At 51.5% G+C, this 19260-nt stretch overlaps 1 pseudogene; it reads right to left on the minus strand.

Annotated features, from left to right (window-relative positions):
• Window positions 1–987: 987 nt before the first annotated feature.
• Window positions 988–19260, minus strand: part of LOC144822612 (apolipoprotein L6-like) — a 64234-nt pseudogene continuing 45961 nt past the window's right edge.

The raw sequence follows: 19260 nt of genomic DNA on the forward strand, positions 1-19260 counted from the left end.
AAGTGAAGAACCTGCAAGCAGAGGGGACAGAGTCCATTCCACTCAGAGGTGACCAGGAGGCACACAAGCACAATGCCTACCGGCGTCTAAAGGTTCCGAAGTGAAGACACTGACATTGTCACTACAACTGTGAGGACCAGGTGGTGCTGAGTAAGATCAGGAGCTGTGCACAAGCTGTCCCACATCGGATGTCGGTGATTAGGTGGTCAGTGTCTGGCAGGAGCACCAGCAAGCCTTCGTAGCCACAACTGGCGTGGTAAGCGAAAAGGAGCACATTTTGGGACCAGCAAGTTCCAAGGGACTCACCAAATACAGGAGAGTTGGAGTAGGCACCGAGCAAGCAGGGGAATTCCCTGAAGTGAAGGAAGACCCCCCAAGAGAACCCACAAGCCAAAGGACAGAGGAGTAGTAAGAGGCTCTTGGGCACCCAAGATGGAGGCCCATGATGCAAGAACTGCAGGGAGGATGCTGTTCTTTCGAGGATAAGGTGCTGGAGGCAGGAGCTTCTTGCACCCCCAAGATCTCTGGAGTGCTGAGCCAACAGGCCTTGGCAACTGCAACTGCAAGTCGACACTGTGCACAGGAGTTTGGTCCCAGCATCTCCAAAGAGGGATGCTGTCCACAAAATTCTGGAGAAGACTGGTCAGGCCTCTAGGGAGAAGCAGAACCACCACCTGTGTTGCTGGGCCTCAAGAAGTCCATGGGACGACAGGAGCAGCAAACCGGTCAACACGTTGCAGTGCACGCTTATATGCCTGTGTGTATTGGCCTCAAAACATAAAAAATGTGACTAAAATTTAAATATTCTTTCACAGTAGAAATAGGAAGGACTGAGTTCTCGGTGCCCTTTTACTAACAGAGTTGGATGTTCAACGACTTGTCAGAGTCGCCCTGTAGTACCACTTCTCTTACTCATAAGTCCTTCTGTCAATTGTTCTGAAATGGAGTGCCATGGGGGGATGGGGAGGGAACAGATGCCCTAGTTGTTTATTGGGTTAGACTTGCTCTTAGCTCTGGCACACTCTGTTCAAGAACAGCTAACTGTAGCTCTGTGAGCACAGCCCGCAGCTCAGCCTCTGCCCCGCGGATGGCCCCTGCCAGTTCACTCGGGGCCCCCCGGCTGAGGCTAAGTAGATCGAACACTACGAAGAAAGCACTGAACACTACGGTTGCTATTCTGGCAAAAAGGCGGCCACTCTCCAATACCTGGTAGGTTTTCAATAATTTGGTGACATGGAGGCCGGCTTGGCCAGATCCGACCCCTGTGCCCCCAATACACCAGGGCACATCTATGTCTATACCAAAAGATGCAACTGTTAGTTTCTCTGCCAGGTGGCTGGCGACCTCCTTATTTTGTTTGATTTTCTTCAGACGTGTTTGACACTCCTTCAAGAGCGCCTCCACTTTGTCTTTGTCCATTTTGCTGTTGATCGCATCCACCACAGTTGCCCCAACAGAGGTGACTCCCCCTAATGTGGAGACGCCGAGTCCTGAACCAGCTGCCACGAGGGATGCCCCCCCTGTAACAGGTACCAGGAGCAGCCCCCCCAATGCCAGCAGTCCCCCACAAATACCCGCGGTGCTCTCGACAGTGTTCACTATTGTTGTATTACGATGAAATCAGTCCAGGTCATCTGCAATTCTTCGCAGTGTGTCTGCGGCGTCTCTCAGCTTCTTTGCCTCTAAGAGCACTTGCTCCAGGTTCAAGATCAGACTTTCTGTGTGTTCCCGAATCTCCGCCCTGTTGGAAGAAGGAACAAAAAGTGTTTAGTAGGAGCTCCATGTTTGTTCCCTGTTACCACTGCCATCACCTGCTTAAAATACTTATTCAGTCACATGACTTAAGAACTACCATATTCAAGCACCTCCGTGACGCTGGGGGAGCGTAGACCCATATGAAACCCCATGGCTGTCAATACAGCACTGTTTGCTGGTGGAATGTGAAAGTGGTGGGCGTTAAAGCAATAAACGAATGAAAGCGCGAGTGGAGCTAGCAAGCCCTATGTTTATGAGGAGGGTTTCGTGGGGGTTCTCCCCCTCAGAACAATAAAAAAAAACTGGTATCTTTTGGTGCAATTTTTAGCAGTATTTCTGAGATAAACGTGCCAAAAATACAGTTCTTATACTGGCTTCAGCCTGCCACCCTCCCTCTACCCAGGATGTGGTGGTCTGTCAACTTTGCAACTGGGGAACCAGCTTCAATTCTTGGCTTTGGCGGAATATCCTGTCATTCTGGGCCAATCGCTTACTCTCCCCTGTGCCTATATAAAACATGAATGTTTCCTTCTGTAACGTAACTGCTGATCATGTAAAGCTCTTTATCACATTTGGGTTGAGTTTGGTCTTAAAAAGAAATGCACAAAGATGTACAAAGCAAATCCTGTACGAAAGGAAAGACAAAGAGATACTTACTCAGTGGCTGGTTTGTTCAAAGTGAAACCAGAAAATCTGGATAAATCACAACTTCCCCACATAAATTGTGATCTGAGGCAAATATTTTATTTCACCAAAACACAATTATTTTAATTTTCATGTATGAAAGCATTTTCAAATATGTTAGTTCAGAATAACAGTTTCACATAAGCTATTGTGTATGATTTATTAAACTATTATGTTGCTCTATAATTATCTGGATAAACATATTGGGGTTGGATTGCACACCTCCGTTTACGTAAAGTTTCTCCGTTTTTATCTGAAAACATGATAGTTGCGTGCTCATTGGTAACGTGCTTAGCCCAAACTGCACGTTGAAAACTGAACCACATTTTGTGAGGAGGGGGAAGAGAGAGAGGTGGGGAGGTGATCTGTAGTCATTATGGATGAATGTAGGAGGGAGGAAACGGAAGGAACTGATCCACATTAAACAGCAAAGTGTTCTAAGGGTGCCAGATAAAGTAGGGGGATTATTTTCTACAGCTCATTTAATTTAATTGCATAGAATGACTTCACAGATGTGCATGTGTTAATCAAGGTGAAACTAAGTATAATCTGCAAGAAGCTATTTTATTATCTGAATGAGAGTATTATCGCACATTATGGGAATGATTTCTAAATGTATGTTTTATTGATAATTTCAGTTGCCCCTGACGAAGGGCCAATCTGGGCCCGAAATGCATTGGGATGTAATAAACTGCTTCTAAAGAATACAGCACTTGTACGTGTTCTGAATTAGAGGTTCGGATGGCCCATTTTGAACACGAGAAGCCTAAGGAAATTGCTTCTCTTGCATGAAAGTTTGGAATTTGTGAATAGTAAAAAAACTGAGTACGAATTGAGTAAACAGGAGTAAAATGGCTTGAACAAGGAAGTAAACATATTGCAAATGCAACTTTGGCTGTGCCAGCGGTTTGGGGTGAAAGGTCGCCCCTACAAAATGTGGTTCTATAATTATCTGGGCAACGTACAGGTTTACATGGCTTTTGTCCTCCCCTCAGTTCACTAATGGGTCATGTTTAAAAACCATCACTTTTAATTAAGCCTGGCCGTAGTTTGTGGAGTTTTGCTATGCAGACGTCCGCGAAGATACAAAAAAAACTCTGCAAAGTTCCACAAGTGCTGTTCTAGCTGGTCTCCCGGCTGCTCTGGTAGAAATTCTACCCTAGCGGCATCTCGCGCTCGTGAACGATAACGAGCGGGTAAATAAACTCCGCTGCACTAGGTGAAGTGGACTGTTCTGCACTCTGCGAGCTCCGCGGAGCGTGGAGTGCAGAGAACTCTGCAAACTCCGTGAACGGAGAGGAGTCCACCACCCAGGCCTACTTTTAATAAGTGCTTCTCAGTACAGTGTTATAATGTGACATATTAGTGTCAAAGCTTCACATCTATAGTCTTAGTGAGAGACACCGCCCAGACACCTTGAGCCCCACTGGATAGCCAAGCGAGCACCACATGCTCCAGGTCAGCTATCCACTGTTCGCCGCAAGAGAGAGAGAGGGACCGATATCCCCAGCAAAGACTCATCAAGAAGCATAGATACCTCAGCGAAGAGAAGCAGCAAGAGGACAAGCAAGGTCCAGTGAAGGTGATAGGACCAAGAAGCATGGCCCATGAAGGCACAAGGAGAACATGTACTGTGCACACACCCCAGTGGCTGTCTGACGTCACCGCCAGCAAGGACAATGTGTCACACGCGCCGAGTGGCAAACAGCCACCACTACAAGTAAACCCAAACACAAGCAGCAACGCCAACTGTTGGACTTTGGCCCTTAGGGCAGGTTCACCCCTAGACTTTTTGCTTGAAATGGTGACCTGGAGATGGTGATTTTTGGATTCTGCGCACTTTCACTGTGTCCCAGGGGAAAGTGCGTGCGCACTCTGAGTGCATGTGCTGAGCTAGGCCTGCCCGCCCATAGGAATGCATGAGGAATGTATGTGTCCCTGGTAATTCCTGATGCGTGGGGTGTACAGGCTTGAGTCTGGTATGTGTGAACTCGTGAGAGTGAATGCTGCGAGATGGTGTATGCAGCTTGTATGTGTCTAGTAGCGAAGCGCCATTTATAGACATGGCTGTACGTGTGCTGTGAGGGTGCTGGCGTGTGATTGGCTGGAGCTGGCTGGCATGCCAGGCTCCAGGAAGTCTGGGTGGGTCTGCCCGGTGGTGAGTGGGAGATTAGCATGAGTGATGTGTGGGAGGAGTGTACCTGTGTCCTGGATGGGCTGGGTGTTCCCCACACAATGCTGGCTCCGCCCCCCTGTGGTGTGTCTAATGACCCAAGCCCTGCCAGTGAATAGAGAGGGTGGTTGAGGTAAACAGAGTACTCAAGAACCAGCTGCGACTGGTTCCGCCCCCACTCTGCACCCTTGAACAAAGGGAAATGGTGTATAAAAATGGGGCTGTGTCCCCACAAATGTTGTTCTCTTCCAGGATCCTGAGGGGGCTGCTGCTGCTGCTGCTGCTGGGCCAGAGGACCGCCACTTGGGGTGTCTCCCTGCCTGGAGACCCAGTGAGCTGGCTCTGGGCCCAGCCTTGCCCCCCTGCCTGCCCAAGGACTTGCTGGAACTCTGCCCTGCTTGCTGAGGGCACCTGGGAGCGCTTTATCCTGTTTGTAGCGCTAGGAGCGCGCTTTATGCCCTCTAGCGCTTGGAAGCGCTTTGTTTTTGATTATAGCGCTGGGAGCGCTGTGATTGCCCGCCTAGCGCCTGGGAGCGCTGTGGTTGCAGAGGCCGGTGCCCACCCGGCATTGTCCACCCCAAGCGAGTGCCACCTCGCTTATTTTCGAGGGTTTTTGTCGCCTGGCAGGTGCCCACCCTGCCAGGGACCTTGCCGCCAGTTTTTCACTTTTTCTTCGAGGGTGCCGACCCCTCGGTAACTTCAGCCCCCGCCTAAAAGTGCCTGGAACGGGTCGCCGCGCTGCCCGCGACGACCCGGAAGTGGTTCGTCAGGCCGGCCAATCAGAGCGCGGCCCGACGGAAGTCCCGCCCCCGCAGCCGCGACCCGGAAGTCAGGCAGGCCGGGGGAAGGACAGAGAGGCAGGCGGAAGCTGCTGCCTGCCGGGGCTCCCATGTGAAGGGAGAGCCCCGGGGAGAGGAAGAGCCCCGCCGAGAAGGACCCCAACGCCTGCAGAGTCCCCCGAGGATAGCCCGGTGAGTGGAGAAGGGCTGGGGGACTCCTGCGGGGTATTTTGCTGTCTCGAGTCCGGGAGGGACTCCAAACAAGGCGGCATTTGTTGTGGGGGCCACGAGGCTCCGAGGCCATTGCTGGATGTTCTGAGCCCAGAGAGGCTCCAACGTCGTGGGGGCATTCTGGCTGCAGAGCCCTGAGAGGCTCTGGGAGGGCCATTGTTGCTTTGAGCCCGGAGAGGCTCGGGGGCATTTTCTGGTTGCGAGCCCTGAGGCTCAAAGGGGGCAATTATTTCACGAGCCCTGAGAGGCTCAAGGCGCCCCAGTGTTAAGGAGCCCAGAGAGGCTCAGGGGCAGTCCATTTGTTCTTAGAGCCCAGTGAGGCTCTGGAGGGCCACAGTCATTTCTTAGGGCCCGGAGAGAGGCTCCAGGCGCCAAAGTTGTGTTGAAGAGCCCAGAGAGGCTCCCCCATTGGCCCCACTGTTGTGCTTGAGCCCACAAGGCTCCATCGTGTTGCCCCATCTTCATCCAGCTGCCCAGCACTTTGTGGGCAACTGCCACGTTTAGGACCCTGACATTGGGACACAGGGCGTCCTAGCCCCAACAAGGCCAGAGGGCCTAGGGACAGTCACAGGTGGTGACTTACGTGAGTTTGGCGCAACTGTGTTTTATTGCTACACCTCTGAATGTATTGTGATGCATCATGTGTTTTCCTCCCTTACACCTCTGAATGAATGTTATGCATTGCATCATGTGTTATGTGCTTCCACCCCCACAGGTATTGTGATGTGTAGGTGGTTGTTTTCTCCCTAGTACAGGTGGTGCTAGTGAGGTCCTGGTTACCAGTGATTACTGGTTGTGTGCTATTTTGTGCTATATTCGATATACTAAGTGCTATTTCTGAAAGTGCTACTTCTGATTCCTGACAGTGGTCCAGGTGGCCCTGTCTTGTAAATAATCCCTTGTAAATTCTGCCCGTGCCTCTGCACATTGTAAAGTGTGTGTTTTATCTAATGTGTTTTGGTGTAATACAAAGGCTATTTTTATATAACCTTGTGTGGAGTTTCCTTTGTGGTGGGCCCTGGGAGTTGTTGCTGGGGTGCGTGCGCAAATACTTAACTTACATCGCCTCCAAGTTTAGCCTTGCTGCTCGCGCCACGTTACCTAGAGGGTGAGTAGGGGTTATCTTGGCGTGTAACTCCCTTGCCCTGACTTGGGTGTGGTGGTCTTTGACTGACTTTGGCGAAAGCCCTGGCCAGCCGGGGATCCCATTTCCAACATTGGCGGCAAGCGGTGAGGATAAGGATTTGTGTTTGCCTTGTACCTTAGTAGCAGCTGGCTGCACCACAAAACTCTGCATTTTAGATGACCACATTTTTGGGGATTATTGTTTTTGGTGAAATTCCATTGTTTCTTCTCCTTAAGAGTGTCATTTGATTGTGTTCAGTACATTTGTCCCCCGCCCTGCTTCCAGAGTTTGGTACCTGTGTCGCTTTTGGTCAGGTTGAGAAGTCAGGGGTGGTAGAAACTGCCTTACCGATCCGAGGGGAGGGTGTGTGTGGATGAATGGTGTGTTTTCCTGGACGCATGAGTATGAGTTCTCTTTGATAAGGAGATTGTTGAAGTTTTGGAATTGTGTACTCTTACTTCAGATTGTTAAGTCCCCTGTGTTGCACGTGTCTGTGATCATCCTGCCAAGATGGAGTCTGCTTTTAATGTCTGGGGTCTGTTTTTGCATGAACTGAGAGAGTTTTGCGAAGAGAGAGACATTGCAGTGAATGAGTCAGACACCCAGTCCCAACTTAGGGGTAACCTGATCCAATGGCAGAAGGATGACTGGGAGCGTGAGCACAGTGCGGAGAGGGCCCGGGTCTCACACCATGAGGGTGGTGGGTCAGAGGGGAGCCCTGAAGAGTCTGAGGAGGAGGAGGAAGAAAATGATAGCACAGGGACGCCAGCAGATAGTGAGGACCCCATAGAAAGGGAGTCCCTTGCTGGGTCCAGCGTAGGAGGCAGCGCCTCATCCCTTTTCCTGTCCCCAGAGGAGCTGGAAGATAGGAGGAGAGAAAGGGAGCACCAGCTGGCTTTAGAAAAGCTCAGGTTGGAGCATGCCCAGGCTATGGCACAGCTGGGCGTTAGAAAGCAACAGCTGGAGGTTAAGAAGCAACAGCTAGAGACCGAGAGGGTCTTAGCGCAGGAAAGGATAGAGGAGGCTGAGAGGGCCGCCACCAGAGACAAAGTAGCTCTGGAGGGTAGACTATCCCCTGCGCGCAGTGTTGAGTTTCTGGATCCCCCAGGGAGGGTCGAGTCCAGTGGTGGCAGCTATTTAGATTTCAGTCTAGAAATTCCCAGTTCCCAGAGTATGGTTCCTGTTTCCCCAGAGGAGGAGAATAGGTTGAGGTTTAGGAACCTTAGGAAACCGTCTCACCAGTCTTGGGTAGACTTTGAGGATGACTGTTGTGGAGCCCTGTGTGATTGGGTACGGGAGCCCACGAAATGTGATTGGGACATATTGTTCGATATGTTTCTCAGAGAGCAGTTGCTCAGTTGTTGTTCACCAGGGTTGCGCCAACACCTGATAGGGTGTGGATTGTCTGAACCATGTGACCTTGCAGAGGAAGCAGACCGCTGGGAAGGTACCAGGGGTTCTGTAGAGTCATTAGGGAGTGACTCCAAAAGTAGTGGGTCAGGGATCTTCCAGCCCAGCGTGGTGGAAGAGGCTCAGTGTAGCCCAGCTAGGTCCCTGGTTAGTGAGAAGGGTGTAGGGGCTGACTGCCTGGCTCAGTGGAGCAGGAGTCAGTGGGTGGCTGAGAGCCCCCAGAGGCCCGAAGCCCTGTCTCAGAACCTGGGTGGTTTCTTGAGGGAACACCAGGTTGGGGACCTAGGCTGTCCTGTTAACCCAGTTGAGGAGGATCTCCTAGTGAGTAGAGGACCTGGAGCGTCTGTAACCAGAGCTCCTGTGGTTCTAGAGTCTGGCAGTACCGCTCCGGTAGGGAGGGTACAGGAGTCCAGAGTGAGGAGTGATTGGGGGAGTTCCCCAGTGGCTGGACCAGTGGGTCAGGGACTACCCAGTTGGGCTAGGTTCCCGTGTAGTGACCCGGGTGGCGCCACTTCTGGTCTGGGGGATCGTCACGCACTGTCAGGTGGACAGAGGGCAGGAGATCTGCGCCAGACAGACAATCACACAACAGATGTGTCATTTGTCAGCCTCAGGGGGATTGTGTGTGAGTCCCCAGAAGTCCTGGAGTGCCAGGCAATTGTTCCACCGAAGGTTTTAGACCAGAGGTTGGAAGGCCAGGTTCAGGATCAGCCTGACCTGAAGGGTAGGACGACTGTAACCAGTGTCCTGACCGGTTCTTCTTCCAGAGGAACTTCTCCAGGTGGGAGAGGGCAGACCTCTGGAAGGGGGTGCAGAGGGTGGGAGAGCCCACCTCTGACCCCGGTGCAACCTGAGTGGATAAGCCCTGGGTTGGAATGGCGTTCTAGGTGTACCCCTCGCCGGAGGAGGAGGAACCCTAGGAGAAGAGGTAAGGGGAGGAGAGCCTTCCCTGAGACTCCTGGTCCGCCTGAGGTTGTAGGCCCTAGGCTGGAGAACCAGTGGCAGTCTAGTCCTGTCTTGCAGACAGGAAGAGTGGAGAATGGCTCCTATGTGCCAGGGGTTACTACCCCCCGCTCTGCGAATTGGCATGGACCAGTGGCACCTGGGTGGCCCAGGGCCTGGTCCTGGCCGCGGACAACTTGGGAGTACCAGTGGGGTAGCCCAGTTGGTCCAGACAGTGTGTTTAGAAGGAATCCCATGGGTTCACCGTGGCGTAGAACAGGAGGGTGTCCCTGCAGTTGCGGGCCTGCGTCCGTGTTCTATCGCCCCAAGCAGGGAAGTCCATCACGGTGGTGATTGGTCTCCCCTGCGTTTTGGCTGGAAGGGGGTTATGTTGGACTTTGGCCCTTAGGGCAGGTTCACCCCTAGACTTTTTGCTTGAAATGGTGACCTGGAGATGGTGATTTTTGGATTCTGCGCACTTTCACTGTGTCCCAGGGGAAAGTGCGTGCGCACTCTGAGTGCATGTGCTGAGCTAGGCCTGCCCGCCCATAGGAATGCATGGGGAATGTATGTGTCCCTGGTAGTTCCTGATGCGTGGGGTGTACAGGCTTGAGTCTGGTATGTGTGAACTCGTGAGAGTGAATGCTGCGAGATGGTGTATGCAGCATGTATGTGTCTAGTAGCGAAGTGCCATTTCTAGACATGGCTGTACGTGTGCTGTGAGGGTGCTGGCGTGTGATTGGCTGGAGCTGGCTGGCATGCCAGGCTCCAGGAAGTCTGGGTGGGTCTGCCCGGTGGTGAGTGGGAGATTAGCATGAGTGATGTGTGGGAGGAGTGTACCTGTGTCCTGGATGGGCTCGGTTTTCCCCACACAATGCTGGCTCCGCCCCCCTGTGGTGTGTCTAATGACCCAAGCCCTGCCAGTGAATAGAGAGGGTGGTTGAGGTAAACAGAGTACTCAAGAACCAGCTGCGACTGGTTCCGCCCCCACTCTGCACCCTTGAACAAAGGGAAATGGTGTATAAAAATGGGGCTGTGTCCCCACAAATGTTGTTCTCTTCCAGGATCCTGAGGGGGCTGCTGCTGCTGCTGGGCCAGAGGACCGCCACTTGGGGTGTCTCCCTGCCTGGAGACTCAGTGAGCTGGCTCTGGGCCCAGCCTTGCCCCCCTGCCTGCCCAAGGACTTGCTGGAACTCTGCCCTGCTTGCTGAGGGCACCTGGGAGCGCTTTATCCTGTTTGTAGCGCTAGGAGCGCGCTTTATGCCCTCTAGCGCTTGGAAGCGCTTTGTTTTTGATTATAGCGCTGGGATCGCTGTGATTGCCCGCCTAGCGCCTGGGAGCGCTGTGGTTGCAGAGGCCGGTGCCCACCCGGCATTGTCCGCCCCAAGCGAGTGCCACCTCGCTTATTTTCGAGGGTTTTTGTCGCCTGGCAGGTGCCCACCCTGCCAGGGACCTTGCCGCCAGTTTTTCACTTTTTCTTCGAGGGTGCCGACCCCTCGGTAACTTCAGCCCCCGCCTAAAAGTGCCTGGAACGGGTCGCCGCGCTGCCCGCGACGACCCGGAAGTGGTTCGTCAGGCCGGCCAATCAGAGCGCGGCCCGACGGAAGTCCCGCCCCCACAGCCGCGACCCGGAAGTCAGGCAGGCCGGGGGCAGGACAGAGAGGCAGGCGGAAGCTGCTGCCTGCCGGGGCTCCCATGTGAAGGGAGAGCCCCGGGGAGAGGAAGAGCCCCGCCGAGAAGGACCCCAACGCCTGCAGAGTCCCCCGAGGATAGCCCGGTGAGTGGGGAAGGGCTGGGGGACTCCCGCGGGGTATTTTGCTGTCTCGAGTCCGGGAGGGACTCCAAACAAGGCGGCATTTGTTGTGGGGGCCACGAGGCTCCGAGGCCATTGCTGGATGTTCTGAGCCCAGAGAGGCTCCAACGTCGTGGGGGCATTCTGGCTGCAGAGCCCTGAGAGGCTCTGGGAGGGCCATTGTTGCTTTGAGCCCGGAGAGGCTCGGGGGCATTTTCTGGTTGCGAGCCCTGAGGCTCAAAGGGGGCAATTATTTCACGAGCCCTGAGAGGCTCAAGGCGCCCCAGTGTTAAGGAGCCCAGAGAGGCTCAGGGGCAGTCCATTTGTTCTTAGAGCCCAGTGAGGCTCTGGAGGGCCACAGTCATTTCTTAGGGCCCGGAGAGAGGCTCCAGGCGCCAAAGTTGTGTTGAAGAGCCCAGAGAGGCTCCCCCATTGGCCCCACTGTTGTGCTTGAGCCCACAAGGCTCCATCGTGTTGCCCCATCTTCACCCAGCTGCCCAGCACTTAGTGGGCAACTGCCACGTTTAGGACCCTGACATTGGGACACAGGGCGTCCTAGCCCCAACAAGGCCAGAGGGCCTACGGACAGTCACAGGTGGTGACTTACGTGAGTTTGGCGCAACTGTGTTTTATTGCTACACCTCTGAATGTATTGTGATGCATCATGTGTTTTCCTCCCTTACACCTCTGAATGATTGGTATGCATTGCATCATGTGTTATGTGCTTCCACCCCCACAGGTATTGTGATGTGTAGGTGGTTGTTTTCTCCCTAGTACAGGTGGTGCTAGTGAGGTCCTGGTTACCAGTGATTACTGGTTGTGTGCTATTTTGTGCTATATTCGATATACTAAGTGCTATTTCTGAAAGTGCTACTTCTGATTCCTGACAGTGGTCCAGGTGGCCCTGTCTTGTAAATAATCCCTTGTAAATTCTGCCCGTGCCTCTGCACATTGTAAAGTGTGTGTTTTATCTAATGTGTTTTGGTGTAATACAAAGGCTATTTTTATATAACCTTGTGTGGAGTTTCCTTTGTGGTGGGCCCTGGGAGTTGTTGCTGGGGTGCGTGCGCAAATACTTAACTTACATCGCCTCCAAGTTTAGCCTTGCTGCTCGCGCCACGTTACCTAGAGGGTGAGTAGGGGTTATCTTGGCGTGTAACTCCCTTGCCCTGACTTGGGTGTGGTGGTCTCTGACTGACTTTGGCGAAAGCCCTGGCCAGCCGGGGATCCCATTTCCAACACCAACAAACCACTACCACCAGCAAGGATAGAAGATGTACAAGGCACCAACATCTCAAGGTGGCTATCCCTACAAAAGGGAAAAGAAAAGACCGGTGCAGAGCACGCACCACACGTGGCTGCCCAACACCAGCACCGGAGAAGAGATCGCACTACTCGCTCTGACTGGTGAACAGGCAGAACCGCAGGCAGCACCACAGGCACCCCAAGTGCCAGAAAGAAAGCGTCCAGCATAAGATGGAGCGCACTGCTCCAGATGCGTGCAGAAGGCAGCGCCAGTGGACCTGGCGCATGATCGAGCGCCCAGGGGATAAACCTCTCCACAAAGAAGCACTGATGAACGCAGGTAGGAGAGCATCCACTTCTCCACCGCCGCAGCGAAACACCGCAGTGGGCCAAAGGCATCCCAGAGTGTCCTCCCTCACACAGCCTCAAGACGGAGTCAGCGGTGACCCACGACAGGCAAGAGAGGAGTCACACACCTCATGTGGCAGGCCGCCACAGCAACAGATGCTCCGATAGCACAGTGACATGTGACCGGACGTTACAGCAACAAGCACAGCAACAAAGGAACCCGTCACACAAAGTGACCAGTCTGGACAAGCGCATCGGAAAAAAGAAAGAAGCAGCCGCCATGACGGCGCAGCCTCGAGGTGCAAGCACAATGCCCTCGAGTGAAAAGAAGAGGGACACCGTGAAATCCCTGAGGAGGAGATGGTGCCACTGGAAGTCCCCAAGAGGTACATGCAAGTCCTACTGACAGGACGGACCTGCAACAGGTCCGCAAAAGAAAAGGAAGACTGTCACAAGAGTGGCACGACCAGTGAGATGTCAAGTCAAGTCAAGTCAAGTCATGAAATTTGTATAGCGCACTACATACCCAGAGGGTTTCAAGGCGCTTAGGAAGGGGAGGAAGATTATTTGTCAAATATCCATGTTTTAAGCTGCTTTCTGAACGCTAGGTGGAGCCAACGTGGGACAGGTGGCAGGACGCCACATCCACTCGAAAGCCTAGTCGGAAGAAGAAGAAGAGCGTGGAACGACGCCAAGAGGGAAGACAACCAAATAAGGCGCGCAAGATGGAACAGAGAAGAGCAACAGGACCAAGGACTCGCACCAGCACGGAGGAAGTTGTTCATCCACACAAGCCAGCCACCGGGGTGCAGAGACATCACTGGAGACAGCTCCACGGGAGGACCTACCGTAAGCCGCTAGCAGGGCAGTCTGCGTCCTGGCCCCATGCTTCGCAGTTCGACCGTCCTCTAACCTGTCACCGGCTGCTTGGTATTGATAGCATCACAACTCACAGTGCACCTGTCTGCAGACAATGGAGCAGTGCCACGAAGTCCCTCAAGTCCTCCTCTCTCCCTAAGGTCATCCCGACAGAAGATCACCGCCTGTCTGCCCACTGAAGAAAATGAAAATCCTGTTACCACCTTCCAGGTGCTTCATCACCAAGGAGCATCGCACCACCTGAGTGAATCCACACACACCCCGAACAACCGGAGTTCAAGGAGGCGAATCACCCAGGAACAGTCTGTGCACCCACGTCAACCTACAGCCTGCCAAAGTCGAGCACACCCGGCCATTGGAAGATCCGCCCTTGGGGACTACACAAGTCTTGGCCTTGGCCCTGTTAGGAGTTCCGCAGGGACCCCTAAGCATGGCCTAGGCAACCTCCCACACAACCCACGCAATCACGTGGCAGTCCAGGGGACAAGGGCCTCGACGGAGTTCCCGTGTGAAGGGAGTCCGAGTAGGAGAGATGTGTCGGCCACAGCTCCAGTTCAGGCGCAGGAAACATGAAGGTCATAGCCGAAGACTGGTCACACACAAGATCGCCAGAGGAAGGCGCCTAACCTTGTGAAGTAGTGTGGCTCACTGGTTAGAGGCGGCAGACCCGAGAGCAGAGGACGGCCCGGGACCAGGGTTCGATTCCCGGCGCGGCAGGTTTCTGGACCAGGGTCAGCGGACTCGATAATTCTCTCGCCTCGGTGCCCACTCTGATCAGCGTTCACACTCGGCAACTCTGGGCATTAGCTTGCCTCATCTTCACTAACGGCCCCACCAGACCGCCGGGGATGCCTGGTCTCACCCTGGAGATACCCATTAAGGGACCATCTCTCAGGGAAGCCAGGAAGGGTTTCGCAGCGGTCGAAGCGCCTTGGGACCCTACGGGTAAGTAGTGCGCTATATAAATGCCTATACATACATATACATACATACATACATACAACCTGTTTCCAGATGGCGGGCCCGCCCCGACGGAGACACCATCATCAGAGGCTACATGAGCGACTTGGCTGTGAGTACGTTGGCAGTTCCTCAGCGACGCCTTTAAGCGGCTCCCGCGAAGCCCTGCACGGTCCACACGGTCCTATCGCAGCCAGCAGGAAAAGCCTACAAGAGACTCCAGTGGCAGTGTAGTCCAGGCGAGAAAGGCAAGTGGAACGTCGCTCAGACGTCAGGAGTTAGGAGAGTCACCAAGCACGACCTCCCCACAGGAAGTCCTCACTTACAGAGATCGTCTCCAACACCAACGTGGAATTCACCATAGCTCCAGATGGATCGACACTGAACTTTGTATACAATGACTTCCTACACAGCAAGACCAAGCCGGTCGAAAGAACATCGCCAAGGAGACTGAAAGCATCCCAACCATGCGGTCCGAGGCTCCAGCGCTGCCTGGGTGACGGGCTGCAAAGACACATTTGGTGCTATGTGTTACTCATGTGTTTTGTTACAGTTTGATCTCTTGTTTGTTCTTTTCATCAAAGTTTGGGAGGGATGTAGTATCCGGCTGGATACATTCTAGTCTTTCACTGTTGATGCAAGACACTGTACACCCACCCACCACAGGCGTCACCAGTCAGATGACCCTGTTAATAAAAGTGGCTGGGCGCCAGTTAGCAGCACCCCACTACTGTGTCAGCGTGTGTTATTTTCAAGCATGTAGGCCTAGCGCCCAGCAACTTTATACTACCCAGAGGTTAATTGATGGGCTGTGCTCTAGAAGTGCTTTCTCTGACAATATAAAGATGTAATCTTCATCACTGCTGCCTGTGGAGGTGCTGGACCGTGAGGATTTAGGCATTTGTGACGCTGAACGTCTTCCCTGGGCTTTTGACACTATAGGTCCTCCTTCTCCCTTGACCTTCATGTGTTTCTGGTATTGCCAGTTGCTTTCCATGCTCTTCATTGGATTGTCAGACCATTTTGAACTAGTTTTCATTGCCACATCCCTTGCATGTGTGTCCCTTTGTGGGGGTTTAATAATCCAGAATGATAATGTGTCGCTGGGGTTCTGCCTTTCTGATGTCTCTTCAGCAGGTCTGTTTTGTCTTGCTTCAAGATCTTGCATTTTATGACCATGATGTATTTGTTGGAGTGTCTCCTGGCCTCCATCACAGCTGCCTTTTCTTTGACTCTTCCTTCCAATCTTGGTGTCGTGAGCATCTTTTCTAGGGTGTGTGTCTCTGAGCGTTGCTCTGCTGAGTGACTCTGACTGGCACCCTTCAATGATTCTCAGCTTCATGACTCTCGCATTATCAACATCCTTAATATCAACAGTGCTTAGGTACCTTTTCTTCATCCATGGTTTATTCAGGTATTTGTGTCAGTTGTTTAACATATATTGTGTGGTTGAGGCAAACTTTTTTGCTATGGTGTGTAAGGTGAGGTCAAGTCACGAATTAGGGAGGTTGTCTTATTTTCTTTGGTGCCTGATATAAAATTCTGCACCATAAATGACCGTAGTTGTAGTTAGCCGGTAGCAACTTATCAAGCAAGTCATAGCACGGGTACGTTGGTCTGGTACAGGGGGACCATGAATGGCCCCCTCCTCCCCCTTGGGTTAGGGTGAGAACAGGATAACTAGCTTCCTAGCAGTTTTAAGACCAGCTGCGTATGTCGGGTCTCAGCACGCATGATGGGGCTTATCAGCAGAAATCAAGCACCAATGGTGAAAGATCCACCTTCAGCGGCTGGGTACAGTCTCAGAGCTTGCAATGGCAGGACTCGATCAGACCCCAGTAGATCACCGACATTCGAAAGAGGTCTCTATAACAGTGTAATAGATTATGTCTTCCTTAAGGTAAGCATTTGGCCATTGATATGTTATATTGTAATCATACTCTGCTTTGACAGTGACCATCATCCACTGCTTCTAACTTTAAGTGGAGACAAACTCAACAAAAAGTTGTCAGTGTTACACTACAGTCCTGGAAACCATTCTAGCCAACTTCTCTAGAAGGTCTTGGCCTCAGTTACTGACTAATGCTAAGTTGCACTCTGAGATCTAAAACTGGTATGTGAATTTGTTTCTCCCTTTAAAGAAATTTCTTCAACTCCAGTCCCAATGTTAGATATCCATAAGATTTTTTACCAAGAACTACAGCATGTATTTTACAAAGAAACAAAACAAAATAGGCCCTTATGTAGGAATGATCATAAATGGTACAACAAACAGAGTGCAAACTCCTAAAAAATAGCTGTAAATAGCCCACAAATGAGTGCAGATCATCTCCGGTAGCAAGCAGCATTAGACAAGGCCAAGAGGGAGTTGGATGATAGGAACTGGGAGGACCTGCTGTTGGCTGGTAGAACTAATGACAGCAAGTCATTCTGGCCCATGATCTCCTGTGGGAGCTCGGCTACTGTTAAAAACATCTCTATCACATCGAGGCAGAGAAATGGGCCACCATTTCACAGCACTTTATGCAGAAGTAAAACAATTCTTCCCAGTGGTATTCCCATAGTCAGATTGCCTGCTCCACTGATAGTCGATGCTCCAAAAACAACACTGATCTAGTATTTAGCTTGGTGACACCTCCTCTGCCCCTACCTGTTTAAAAGCAGCGAAGGCTCCCAGCCCTGACCACATACCAGGTGACTTGTATAAATCTGAATCTTTAGTTTGATCCAATAATGTAAATCTTTTAACCAATGCAATAGCGGCTGGAGGCACAATTCCAGAAACCTGGAGTGGGGCAGAGATAATACCTGTCTTTAAAAAAGGAGATGCTACTAGCCCATCCAAATGTAGGCTAATTAACCTTATTGACATTCTGCAACAACTCTTTGCCAAACAATTGCTTACACGAGTGGATGGACACTAACCAGATCTTATCCCCCCTTTAAGCGGATTCCTCTCTAAATCTAGCACCTCAGATCAAGTTTTTAGATTTACTCTATTCTATTGGAAGTATCCGCTGATTGGCAATCAAAAACGTTATGTGGCATTCATAGCTCTACGTGCAGCGTTCAGCTTAGTTCCTCAAAGGTGCCTGTGGAAGGTGCTAATTGAGATGGGCGCCCCAGCTAACTTGATCGATTTAATTGCAAGTCTGTATGAAAACAATTATGCCTCAGTGCGTTGGGGCAATCAGGGGCAACTCACAGAGCAAATTCCTATTCTACATGGGGTGCCTCAAGGGTGCGTTCTTGCACCAACCTTCTTTACCCTACATATTAATCATGTTATCAAGGAATTCATGCATTGCAATAATGATTCACCCATTCTGAATGATAGGAAAATATTGCTTTTTGTGAATGACTCGTTCCTCATCTCAAAGACTCCAGTTGGCCTGCAAAATTTAATTAACAAGGGAGACGAGGTTCATATGTTTTTGTTTATTAATAAAAAACTGTGTGATTACTTAAAATCTTTACAGTGTAAAATACAACGAACTACAATAAAATACAAAGAAATACCCCCCCCCCCATCGCAAGACTGAAAGTGCAGCTATATAGTTACAAAGACTGACTATGTGAGCTGCTTTAGTCCAGTCAGGGTACTATTAAAAGAATAAGGATTTTTATTTCTCCATGAGTCCACGCCTACTAGAGTCTCAGAGACGCGTAAAAGTTCGACGTATCAGACACGCTGCGGAGCCAATTGGCAGTGGGTAGGTTCTGCACCAGGCCCTTAGCTGACCCAGATTGAATGCCTCGGTCCGAAGGTTCCAATAACTTTATGACGTCTTCCTGATTTAACTGTAGGCTAACGATTATGGGGCGGCATTGAAAGTGCTAAGCCCACTGTCAAGTCCCTACGGATCTGTTGCCTTTGATTGGGAATCGAGGGCCATTTTAACTTGGTAGATGAACTTCCCGACCCTAGCTAACATGCTGGTCGTAGTTTCTGAGAAACACCAGTCCGAGGCCTCTCTGAATGTTCTGTGGCCCAGGTTCCGTAATGCCTGGCGCAGCAATCGCTGTCGATCGCTGGCCAACTTTGTGCAGCAACATAGCAGATGTAGCCAGGATTCTCTGTGATAGTTGCAAAGTCGGCAAGCGATGGCTCCGTCCATTCGTGCCCAATTTGGGTTGAAGTCCGTGATCCTGAGGGCCAAAAGGCGCAGAAACAGAATTTTCTGTCTTACATGGATTGTTAAAGAATCTTGCAGATATGGTTGGGGTTTGCCGGGAATGTAGGAGTTGTCCAGGGCCAGAGTTAGAGGGTTGTGCCGGAGCGAAGAAAGGTCAAGCTCAAATGAGATGGACTGGACTTGGCGCTTAACTGCTTGGGCCCAGATAGAGTGTGGAATATCGTGCAGATACAGACTCCTTCCCTCGATTTTCAGAACATCAATAGCTAGTTCCACCTTGGAGTGCCAAGGCGAGCCTTCATCACGAAAAATGGTTTTTAGGAAGTGCTTTAGTGTGTTTTCGGGCGATTTTAGTACTCTAATATAGTATTTTAGCAAATCCCCCAGTAGTGCCAACTCTGGTCGTTTCAGGCCTATTTCTAGTCTTAGCCTGTTGTTCCGTGCGTGTCTAGGGGCCCGTAGCACCATCTTATATGCTTTCGCCTGAGCCGCGTGGACCACTTTCTCGAATGCCCCTGGGTAGGCTATATGGCCGAACGTGATTGCGGGGATCAGTATAGCCCTGAGTACTGTCAGCATCGGTTCTGCTGAGGGACTGGCCAGGCCATGACTTAAGCGTCTTAAAGATGATATTATTTTATCTATTTTTGGTTTAAGCTCCTTCAGATGTTTGACTGCGGAGGCCATCTCAGATACCCATATGCCCAGATAGTTGTAAGATGTGGCCCTGGTGATTCGGTGCTCCCCCAGGGACCAAGAAACTTTTTTTTGTGATGGTATTTGCCAAAAATTACTATCTT

Source organism: Lissotriton helveticus, chromosome 3_1, assembly GCF_964261635.1.
Source record: "Lissotriton helveticus chromosome 3_1, aLisHel1.1, whole genome shotgun sequence".
NCBI lineage: Eukaryota > Metazoa > Chordata > Amphibia > Caudata > Salamandridae > Lissotriton > Lissotriton helveticus.